Here is a 12,914-nt window from a genome sequence, read left to right as displayed (position 1 = left end):
CAGTACAGCAATGTAGTTATATAGCTCAGATCACATCAAGTTTTACTTTACAACTATGTAAGTGCAGTGTCGGTAACAAAACATATCCATAATGCTTAGGACTGTACAGTGAGTCCCTTGGGTGCAGTGACAAAGCATACATAGAGATGTATGAATGGATGCTGTCATGACTGTATTTACTATTATAGGTAATGAAGACATGTGTCATGACTAGAGATATTTTAGAATAAAAAGTTTATTTATAATAATGAGCAACCTCCTGCCAATATTGACCCTACTTACTATAGGATGTGGAGTCTAAGCCAGGAAAGTTATTCACAAGAGCCCTTCACGAGGCAGGATGGACTTGGCTGCTTTACTGACCAGGTCGCTGCTACTACAGTACGTTAGGATGTGTAGTCAGGGTTGTCAGGGGAGGCAGAGCCTCCCCTGTCATACTCCCTCCCCTATCATACTCTCTGTCATGTTCCATAATTTTTAATATAAAATCTGTGTTTATACATGTGTGCCTCCTCAGCCATTGAGCCGCACGTCACTGGTTATAGCAGGGCCGGCCTGAGTCATGTTTGACCAGAGCAGTCAAACAGGGGTGCCACCCCATAGAGGGCGCACCCCTCCCAACTTCCCGATTTCAGCAGGACAGCATTATCCAGCCGAAGTGTCCCATTGGTGGTCTGGTCGGGAGCTTTGGCACCCCCACCACTGCAGCTGTGTGGTGGTGCCAGACCCAGGGTAGCTGAATGGATGCTGCCCACATGCGTGTGGGATCCATAGAGCTGGAGAGGGGTGGGGAAGCCTAACTAGTGAGGGAGTGCTGGGCTCGCCCCCAGCCTGACGTTATATGGGAGGCATGCCATGCTGGCACGGCCCAAAATAACGTCATTTGGGGGGCGTGGCCTATTGTAATTAGGCCACACCCCCATTAACAGTCACGCTACTTGGGGCAATGACTACCCATGCTGCAAAGGGTGCGGTTACCCCAGGAGCTGGCCCTGGTTATTAATCAGGAGTAACATACTGTATATCATGCAAAATGTTGCATACAATACACAATACAGAATGGCAAAATTAGGCCGAAATGAAGAACACTGGCACAAGAGAGGTCAAGGTCACATGGCAGGACAGCTAACACTCAAGGCAAATGGGCAGTGCAATGCAATATCCTAGGGGGTCTATTAATGTAGCATTGAAAAGCCCTTTATGACTGATAACAGGGCTTTTCACTACTTGTTCCTATTCATAGAAGGAGTAACCATTGAGAAATCTGAGATTTCTCAAGCAGTGCCCCTGATTAGTCTACACATCACCTCCCCATACTACTGTATGGGGAGAGAGATTCATAGAAGCACATAATGCTCTGCTTTCCATTTTTCTTTGCAAAAGCTATTTGCTATCTCATGATGGCATGAAAAGGCTTGTTAGGGGAGATGAGCAGAGAAGACAGCTGTCTCCCTGCCTTCTCCCTATTCTCTCAGCCCCCTTCATGGATCTTCTCTGTCTTGACTGCCTGCTGCCCTAGTGCCCACCCCCACTCTGCTCCTATTACCTTATGCCACTATAGTAAGAATACCTGGTGTATGTGTATGCCAGGTCTCCTCCATCACAGAACCGTAACTAGACTTTTTGGTGCCATGTGCCAGAAAGAGCATTGGCATAAGATAGTGCACCCGAAAAAGGGCCATAGCCTCATAGGGGAGGGCCAGGGAAGAGATAGGAGAGGCCAGGAGATGCTGGGGATAAAAGAAGAGGAAGCTACAAGTGAGAATGATAATAAAGAGGAAAATTGACAAGCCCAAACAGCACCCCCTGTCCTGTGGTGCCCTGTGCCAAGACACAGGTCACACCACCCTAGTTACAGTCCTGCTCAATCATGACTGCCCACTGCTCCCATGCCCCCCCCCACTCACTCTGTTCCTACCCCTGTTGCCATGACCCTTCATATGCATATACTGGGACTCCTCCGTCCTGATTGCCTGTTGCCCCAGGGCAGTATTTTCTCTTCTCTTGGCACAGGGGACAAGTCTTTATGAATTTAATAATTAAATATTAAAATATTGCAACAGTATGATGCAATGTCATACAGTATGACGAGTATCAATGAGAACAATATATTCTTTATGAATAGACCCCTATACAGATATCAGTAATCACAAGAAAGAGTCAGGAAACGGACCAGATTGGGGATCACCAGGAGTCAGAAAACAGGAATGCAGGAATTGAGTCTGAGGCAGCAGAGGTAATGCATGGATACACAGAAAATAACCAGAGATGGAGCCTAAACAGTAGCAGCAGAAGCAAATGATTAGCACAAGGAAGGAGACCTGATACTCTGACCACCCTCTGGTGAACAATAGGCAGAAGTTACTAGTTATAAGGAGTCAAGTGGGAACTAATCCAATCAGAGCATCAAACCTTTATACAGTTAGAGTGTTTAACACTAGCAGAACATCTGAAACGTATACCAGACCCAGACACACGAGTATGGAGTGTGACAATCAATGTTTACAGGACAGCATAAACATTATTTATTTGACTTGTTTTCTTTCTGATGTTTGGTCTTAAGTAAATACTGACTTAACTAAATTGAAAAATAGATTGTTGAGTAGGGCAGGCATGGCTACCTGGTATATTCACTCAATGCTAAGTATGGCATCAAAATGCAGCCTTTATGGTTTTATTAATTCACCTGTATTAACAAGTAAAATTAAATATGACTGCAGTACAATCCTATAAATGCTCTGTGGAATTATTTTTTAATGTATTTGCAGTAGAGAACTGCTCCTTCATAGGTAATTGTAAGAAATCTTGGTGCTGCTCTTGTCTGGTAGATGAAATTTGCATCATTATCCAACTATTGTCACTTAGGGGTAAAGGTACTATTGCGGAACTTATCATGCTGCTATAGTTCTTCCTGCTTCACCTCTTAGCGAGGCAAAGTAGGAAGCAATAATGCCGAGATGTATTAACATCTTGCCCGCTGGACTGGAGGATGATGTGCTGTGTCTTACCTCCAGGCCGGGCCCACTGCACATGCGCAAGATCTCACAAACATATCTCATGTGCAGCCGGACCCCCACACAAGCCGCAACAGGTTAGTACACATACCAGCAGGTAATCTTGCTGATATGTGAAAAACAATCTGCCACTTTTTAATAATTTCTGGATGATTTTCCTTTATTGTACAATAGTATAGAGATGGCAAAATCATTAGAGGTTTGCAGATAATGTACTAAAAAGTGATTTTTCTCTATGTTATCTGCTTTCATACATACCGAGTATTGTTGAACTGTAAGTATCATATAGCACTGGTTATAGTTTATTAATCACTGTGCAGCACATAACTATAGTAATAAAACTTACCTAGACAATATAATCTTACCAGTAGGTGTGTAAAAGGTGAATGTACAGCTTGAACAAGATGTAGATACTATTAGTGAATTAAAATTCATTGATACAAAGAAATTGAAAGTGGCATAATAGTAATTTTCTTGCTTAATGGAGAAAAAATGTGTTGTGCTGTTAATTGGAATCTGGAGGAAGAAGTTGAGGAAATCTGCTACCTAAAAGAAAACATATTTGATAAATATGTAACATTTATTTAAAAACAATTTATATACATTAGTGTTGGCATATTAGTGATCATTGATCTAGAAATTAATGTAATAAGGCTCACACAAAAAGTACACATACATAAATGCAGTTCAATAGTCTTTGAAATACTCTACTGTTAATAAAGCTAGATGTATAATTAATTGATCTCTAAATTAACACTCTGTGTAATACACAAAAAATTAAGAGGTCAGCGCTTAAAGAAATGCAAAATAATGACATGTAAAAAAATATATCTACATTGTATGCTTTTAAACAATAAACCATCAGTTACCTATCCTAATATAATAAATACATATGTTAAAAAAATAAACAATATTAATTATATCTAATATCAAAACTTAAAATGAAAAGTCTTAAACAATATTTATGTCTTAGAAGTCATTTTCAGTGTAATGTAACTTTATCAACAGGATATTGGAGACAAACTGAGAAGATTTTAGTAACAATATGAATTGCACATGAGATTTTCAATACATTAATGGTAAAACTGTTAATATCAGAAACAAATTCTTAGTGTTGAGAAGGCTTACAGAAGGACATTATATAATATCTATTATATATATTTATATACAGGGCCATAGGGCCTGTGCTGGCCTAACCCCAAGGACATCATAATCTCATAATGAGGGGATGGGGAACACCCTAGGAGAAGTTGAGTGCCCATAGCAACCTAAAAATGCTCAATGTTGCTGCTTTCTAGGATGTATGGTGCCATTCATATGTGCCACGGGCCAACAATGGTGTTATGCCCTAGGCCGTACCTCCTAGCCAGTAGTACAGCTAACAACCCCTTTGTTAAACCCATATATATATATGGTATACGTTCAGGAAGCTGGCCGTCACAATGCCAACAGCCGGCTTCCTGACTGTCTAATCCCGGCAATGGTTAAATGACAGGTGTTGAAATGTTGACGTCTGTCATTTTACCTACGCCGGGAGACCGGCGCCCCGCATCCTGATCGAAGTGATACCGGGCGCGGACAGCCGTGCAGGGGGGTTATTTTTAGGGTTTCTAGGGGGGACTTAGGGTTAGGCGCCCCCCTGGGAGGATAGGGTTAGGCTAGGGGGAGGGAGGGTTAGGGTTAGGCACCCCCGGGGGGGGGTTAGGCACCCCCCCAGGAGACTTAGGTTTTGGCGGCGGGGAAGGGATGGTTAGGTTTAGGCACTTAGAGGGGGGATTAGTGTTAGGCATCGGAGGGGGGGAGGTTAGGGTTAGGCACCCTAAAGGAGGGTTAGGGGGTAGAATTAGATTAGTTTAAATTTACCTTTAGGATTATCGGGATTTCCTCCTTTGTTGGGCTGCCGTTGCTGGGATTTGAACCGCCGGCCATGCGACCAGCGGTAAATCATGCCGAATGCATCTATATATATGCTAGAGACCCTCCTCGGTTTTGCACGGGAGCAATTTCATCTTGCCACAACCCACTGCATTTCATAACCACCCACGCCATGTCACCACAGTCCCCTGCATCTCTCCAAAACCCCTGCTTCTCACTCCTTCTCCCTGCATCTCAGCAGTGTCACTATAACCCTCACTGCTGCTGCACTGCACCTGGCTGGGGCCTGGCCACTGGGATGTGCTGGGAAGGGTATGAAGATCATGGTTGAGACATTTGTATTGCAGCTTTCATAAGCATTATCAGCAGAATGTACCTGGGACTGGAGCACCTGTGCATATTTTCACAGCCTCCATGCGGACTAGGGTGGGTTGAAAAGTGGGTCAAATAGGACATTTTTTTCCCCATCGTTTGTGAGGACCGAAGCAAAATTGTGGGACCACTCGAGAAGATGATTGTCATTTAGTTTTTAAAAATTCAACCGGCATCTAAAGATTTTGTATTTACGTCCTACAGGCCTGCCCACAGAACCCCACCGAAAAGCACTCTGGCAGCACTTTTTTTCATACTGTTTGTTGCTAAGTAGCAGAATACAACAGTTTTGACTTGTAATACATGCCCAGTTCACCATATACAGACCCTAAAACATGACCCCTTGCACCCGGTACAAAATGTTCTGCTCCTGGACTTCTCTCTTAATTGATGATTGCAGCCACCTCTGGTGATACCTGTCTCATCTGTTAACTAGCTTAACACAGGTGGCTGCAATCATTAATTATGTGGGAAGTCCAAGAGAAGAGCATTTTGACCGGGTGGAACTGGTCATGTTGGAGGGTAGGCGTATAGTGTCATATAGTAAGTGCACTCAACATGGCCATATCATCTAAAATGCAGTAGTAGAGTATCTGTTGCCCCCTCTGGCTACAGCTCTCAGCTTGTTGTGAAAAAATACATGCAACAACTCAGGACTCACCTCGTGGAGGTGGCTTCAACTTGAGTGCCATCCGCCACCCACCCTGTCATGTTATAACAAGCTGAGCCAATCACTGTTTATTGTTCTAGTGGCTTGTAATCTTTTTTTAGAATCAAACTTTGGAGAGTCGAGATACAGTATTAGTTTGCTTGGTTTGAGCCGCATCTTGCAGGCTAGGGCAAGTGCAGCTCCATCTGAAATTGTGTGGGTATTGCAAGTGCCTGAAATCAATGTAAATTCATGAAAATACTACCAGCTCATAACCTGGGCAAAGATCAACATTACAGAGCCTCCGGTTCTCCATAATATACCCTCAGATATATTCACCCAAATGTGCATGAATGGAGTAAATTCTCTTTCTGCATGCCCTTCACACACCCAAAGTGTGGAAAGAATTGTCAAATTAGTGACCGAGGCTTCTGAAAAATGCTGTGATGAGGTAAGTGGGATGGTTTTATTAGGTCTACTCTCCGGTCATGTGCAGTAATGCCAAAGTTTGATTCTAAAAAAGATTACAAGCCGCTAGAACAGTGAGCAGTGATCAGCTGAGCACGTTATAACGTGACAGGGTGGGCGGAGGGTTAACTCAAGCTGCAGCCACCTCCACGTCCTGGGTTGTTGCATGTATTTGTTTGCAACAAGCTGAGAGCTGCAGCCAGAGGGCAACAGATACCCTACTACTGCCTTTTAGATGATACGGCTATGTTGGGTGCACTTACTATATGACACTATACGGTGAATAGGGCATGTATTACAAGTCAAAACTATTATATTCTGCTACTTAGCAACAAACAGTATGAAAAAAAGCACTGCCAGAGCAATTTGTGGTGGTGTTCTGCGGGTATGCCTATAGGGTGTAAATATGAAATCTTTAGGTACTGGTTGGCTGACTAAGATATTATCTGGTTTTGAAAAACTAAATGCAAACTTCTTCTCAAGTGGTCCCACAATTTTTTTCTACCCTTACAATCGATGTGGAAACTTTTTCTTTTTTACCCACCCTAATGCACACCCTTACCCAGCTGCCGAACATGGTAATAAGCAATGTCCTCTTTGCACAATATACCCCAGGCTTCCTGTTGAGCTTCCTTGCCATGGTGCCACTGTCAGAGATCAGCACTGACTTCTATGGGAGGTGTCTCCTTTTCAACAAGGGCATGGCTGAGTGAGAACATCATGCTGGAGAGGGAACACCTCACAGTGGAGGAGTGGTGGCCAGAGTCTACCTGCAGGTTCAGCATAGGGATGAACATTGGAATCCGATCGTTACTAACTATCAATGTATCATGATTCCCATATGGAATCAACACTGAATTTATACAAAGCAGAGGGCTGTGCAAAGCAGATGGTTGGGGTACCCCTTGAGGAAAGGTGGTTGATTATGCAGCCCCTGGAGCTGTGTAGCAACAGTAGACTCAGGTATTATAATAGAAGAGTTCCACTAAAGCCTTGAGGGCCTTGAACACTTGGCAAGCTGCAGCCATTACCGCCTTAAGGGCTGAAAAGATGTTGCAACAAAAGACCTTTGGGCCATGTAACAAGATGCAGCCTTTGGGCCGTGTGGCAGCCTAGGGGGCTGGTAAGCCTTGGCGATATGTGGCCTTTGGGCCACGAAGCAAGATGCAGCCTTCTAGTGTGTAGCAGCCTTGGGGGCTGGTAAGCTTTGGCAAGATGTGGCCTTTGGGACGTGGAGCAAGATGCAGCCATTGGGCTGTGTAGCAGCCTTGGGGGATGGTAAACCTTAGCAAGATGTGGCTTGTCATGTGGCTTGTGCTGCCGGGTTGACACAAGCAGTAGTACATTTGCTCATGTACACTTGATGCAGAAGTGCAGCTTGTACTGCCGAGTTGGCACAATCAGTAGTACACTGCTTGTGTACACTTGGTGCAGAGGTGCGACTTGAGCCGCCGAGTTGACACAAACAGTATTACCCCGGCTTGCCGCTGGATGACACAAACGGCAGGTGACTGTAGTGCAGACTTTGCCATCTGGATGACACCAACGTCAGGAGCTAAACAAGGCAGACAGGGAGACTGGATACTCGACTGAAAACAGAAGACTCACAGCTGAACCAATAAAAAGTGAAACGCTATCACCGACATCTAACAATGCATCAGTCAGGTAGAAAATGGAGGACGCACCAATCCTGTTCCTACAGCGATGATGTCAGCCAGATGGGAGGACTTTACAAGTTGACAGCATGACGTCTCTGTCTCCCAGCAACTGGTCCTGTGAGAAGCACCATCCGACAGGACGTGACTTCGGCTTGTGACACAATGTTTTTGTTCTGATGGTAGTGCTTTTACCATTTGAAGGAGATGGTCCAATGTTTGCCACCATCAAATGGAAATCATTTGTTGATATTCTAATGGTTGTTATTTTTATTTCTGATAGCTATGCCTTTCCTGGCTTTTTCTTGGCTACTGTGTCTGCATCAGAGCATCTTCATGGATTCCTTGGAGGCTGTCTCTCACTCTCTGCCTCAGATGTGACCCTGCACAGTCCCTGACTCCCTTCCCTCTCTAGGTTAAGCAACAGGGCACATTGCTATCTCTGATTGGCTTTCACTGTCCTTATCAGCTAATCAGAGGGCATCCCTTGGCCCTGCAGCAGCAGCAGTCAGATACTCACACTGCACAACCTATTTTTCTGTGACTAGCTTAATTTCCAAAATCCATCCAGTGGTTCAAGAGATACTTCAGCTGCACAATAGTATATTTTGCATACTGAGATGGCATAATAATATATTTTAAAAGTTAAGGGGGCACAATTATGTAGTAATATGAGTATGGGAGCATGTGCATATGTTTGTAATACTATTGTGGTTCTCTCCTTTCATTTAAAACATAAAGGGCACAATCATCTTTATTTATTCCTCCCAGTATGTATCAAATACTGAATCTTCTGGTGTACTTTCTATGGTCATTCACACTGTCTGGGAACCTGTCATTGGAGTTGCCAGACAGGCTTCCAATGGGTGATGCCAGACCATCTCAATACCAACCCCTATCTAACCTATCCTCAGTACTTCATAAATGAAAACAAAAATAATTACTTTGCCCCCACCGGTATATATTGTTGGTGGAGATTGGGGAGGTAGCAGGGCTGTAATGACATAATTTTGGTTACTTTTAATAATGTTAAAAGGGGGCAAGGCTTAACCTGTTTTAAAGGGAAAATACAAATTTAAGTGCAGGGGATGGGGACAGGACTGTTATTCCCCTATGTCCCTTATCCTGGCACCTAGGGACACGGAGACACCCTTGTTTGAAAGATGGGACTTGTCAAACACTAAGCCCCAACCCTACAGAAATCTACAGTATAGGACAATAAAGGAAAAGGAACATATGCTTGATGCTTTATGGAATGTCTAACATAGTCAAAATGAATAGGCAATGTCCTATTAGAAGATTCTCATATTCTTTCCTTATTTTGCTGATTATCTCCATTTAGCATATATAAAAAAGGAAAGGGACAATTAATAGTGTGACAACTTTAACACATAAATGGAACCATGGGTGACAAACAAACAAAGTGTGTAAGGTGACCTGACAACTCCACAAAGTAGAGATAAAAGTGGAGAAAAGATCTAATTGTTGTTACTCAGTGTCTTTAGTGGAAATGTGTTAGTATGGCACGTGTAGCAGGTACTTTTCTGATATGTTTTACATCTTAGCAGATCTTCTCCACTAGATGGCTCTCTTCCCCATAGTATATGTTATGTACAAAATAAACAATGGATATCTCATATTAGACAGCTCATCAGAAAAATTAATCTGGATGAATATTGAACCTTGGAAGTCTTCCAGCAAGATCAATATGTGCATCTCCAGCATGGAAAATGAGAGTCAGACAGCCACTTCACTAATGCATCTGAACTTAAAACTTCTCCTAGATTAAGATTTGTGATGAGCAGTCTAACATCAGATATTCATTTTTTGGGGGGAGATGTACTAAGCCTTGGGGAGAGATAAAGTGGAGAGAGCTAAAATACCAAGCAATCAGCTCCTGTCATTATCCAAGTTGTGTTTGAAAGCTGACAGTTAGGGGCTGATTGGCTAGTACTTTGTCTCTCTCCACTTTATCACCCTCCAAGGCTTAGTACATATCCCCTTTTATCTCTTATATTACATATAAAGAGCCATTTTCCCAAAAAAAACTGTAACTTTAATAAATATGCAACTTACAGGGGTATTCAATATGGGTGCGATAACATTGTTTTTGCGTTAATATCGGAGGTATGACATCATATCGCAGGTTTTACTTTTACACTGTATTCAATATCAAAGACTTATCGCAATTTTGAAAAGTCTTTGATAAAAAACGGGGATAACTTTTCACCATTGAATAGGTGTCGAAAAAAAGTGCAGAATTGGGGTTTAGGGGTTCAGGCTTAAAAAACATAGCCTGCACCACTGGCAATGACATTTAAAAAAGAACTGTGTCAAAAAAAGTTTTACAAAAAATAGGGACACCCCAAAAAATGAATTTAAAAATTGGGGTGAAAAAAAAAAATGGGAAAAAATGTTTAACAATAGGGAAATAGGTTCAGTGCTATTCTGCAAGTATGCGGCAGGTGTTTTGAAGAATAGAATTATAGCGACAGGTGCACAAATGCAGAATTATTAAAAAATTACTTTAGGGACTTAAAAATATGCTAGTACCCATTTTCATGTACCCCAAATTTGATGGGACCACTTAAAAAAATGAAAAAAGTAACCTAAGTGCTCTTCTGCATCACTTCTTCAATGTCGGGAAAAAAACACCTGCTGTGGCTATTTAAATCCCCGACTTTCAATTAAAGGCTAAAACGGGGGTACCCATAGTGATCCCCCATGTTTTTACAACTTTAGGGGGGTCTTACAATTATTTTAAGGAAAAATTTGTAACTTTACGCAAATCCAACTTCGGAGTTTCCCGTTTTCGTTAATTTTATATTGAAAACGGGGATAAGCGGGAGCGCGCATCATACTTTAACGCAGAAAAAAACTCCGATATGAAACGTTAACTTCGACAGTGAAGTTAACGTTTCATATTGAATACCCCTCTTAGAGCTGGAATCAAATAGACGCAAAAAGCCGTAATTGGCGAAAAAGTTTAGCCTATTGTCACTTTTCACCTGTTTGCATCTTTTCTTCAAATTCAATTCCAGGACTTTTTCGCCTAAGCGGAAAGTCAATGCACTGGAATAGGCGGAAAAGTTTCTCCAATGAATGGCAAGTGGAAAAAATATTATAAAATCTCTATTTTGGGGTGCAAATGTGGAGAATTGATTCAGAACCCTTTGGACACCCCTCCCCCCAAAAGACAAATCTGCCTAAAAAAAAACAGATAAAAAGGTGTATTTTTCAAATTTTCTAAAAGTGCACTTTAGAGACAAAAAATATGCTAGTACCCATTTTCAAGTAGCCCAAATTTTACTGGACTATTTATTTTAACCCAAAAATACTGTTTTCTATCACTCAGCTTTTAACACAACTTAAGCACACAAAGTACGTTTATTAGGGCTAATAGTACACATCTGTAATGATTTCCAGTGTCAGAGCATCTTATTTTGGGGTACAGACTGATTCCACCAATCTATTCAGTACTTTCCGCCTGTTATGCATTCACCTATTTGCGTTTTCACCTATTCTGTAATTGAATAGGGCGAAATATGGGGATGCATATTCCAAAAATTTGCTTCCCAAACAGGCGAATGAGGTGGAAACCCTTGGGATTAGCTATTTGTGAGGGAGAAGTGAAAGCTTGAGACCTTGATAATGCTTCTATTTATCAGGCCTCTACTAGGATTGGTGCATGAACAAACAGATATGATATAGTCTTTGGGACTATACTGAATAGAATGCCAGAAGCACAAAAGGTATGGTATAGTCTCTTGATGATACTGGACCTGATTCAGATTTGTTATAGAGTAAGATAGAGCAAGTAACTGTGCATCTTGATAAAATCATGCTGCACTGCAGGTGGGGCAGATTTAAAATGTGCAGAGAGATTTAGATTTGGGAGGGGGGTGTCCAAACAGACATCTAAATTGCAGTGTAAAAATAAAACTGTCCAGCATCTGTGGGCTACATGCAAAAGCAGCCAGTATTTACCCCACATGCAAAAAAAAGGTATGTATTTGCACCCCTTGCATTGCAACGTGGTTTATCCAGGTACATAGTTACTTGCTGTTTCTTACTCTATTCCCAACTCTGAATCAGACCCACTTTACTCAGAACTGAAGTGAGCAGTGACAGGTAGCAGATGACCACAGCAAATTTCATGTAGTACTGGTGTCAGCCTGCAGACTATGATTATATTGGAGTGCTGCACAGCACTGATACATGGAAGCATCAGTGTGTTTTGGGACACCTGCTGGAATTGGTGCGAAGTGCAAAACAGCCCAGATGGTAGATGCTTGGGATGAATGCAGACTGAATGGATGCAGGAAGCACTTATATGCAGGTAGCTGGTACTATAGTCAGCATGCACTAGAATTCAGGGCACTGAAAGCTGAATCAGAAGTAGTTGCACTTCATAAGCACAGGACACTGAAAGCTGTATTGTAAATGTAAATGTATTGATCTGATTTTAAGATACTGACAACCCTTGGATCCTGGTGAAGCAAATAAAGGACTTGATCTATAAGTCTGACATACTTAGCGAAAACGCTCTGTTTCAGTTCCTCCTTCAGTTTCTTGAGTGATTTTCCAAAAGTCTATGTAGGGGAATGAACTGACTCAAGCTAACAGTGTCTTAACTCTCTTCACAGGTGACAACTTTGAAGAGTTTCAGCATCTTGCACAACACAGAAAGTGTTCTCCACTGTGCTGGAGCAGTGGCGTAACTAGGGTATTTGGAGCCCACTGCGTGCTCGGTGAAAAATGGGCATGGCCACTGAAAATGTGGTGTATCAACATGACACACACCCCTTTCGTGTCACTGGGAACATTTCTTTCCATTTGCACCTTAATGCAGTGCCCCTTATACAGTCCCCCCCTATGCAG

At 42.3% G+C, this 12,914-nt stretch overlaps 1 pseudogene; it reads right to left on the bottom strand.

Moving 5' to 3' along the window:
• The window catches only part of LOC148538905 (uromodulin-like), a 96,711-nt pseudogene that overhangs the window by 47,775 nt on the left and 36,022 nt on the right, over positions 1-12,914 (bottom strand).

The sequence above is a fragment of the Taudactylus pleione genome, unplaced genomic scaffold, assembly GCF_031769625.1.
Source record: "Taudactylus pleione unplaced genomic scaffold, aTauple2 ptg000032l, whole genome shotgun sequence".
In the NCBI taxonomy this organism is placed as follows: Eukaryota; Metazoa; Chordata; class Amphibia; order Anura; family Myobatrachidae; genus Taudactylus; species Taudactylus pleione.
The sequence above is the reverse complement of the archived record's forward strand: the minus strand, read 5'-3'. Positions and strand labels throughout refer to the sequence as shown.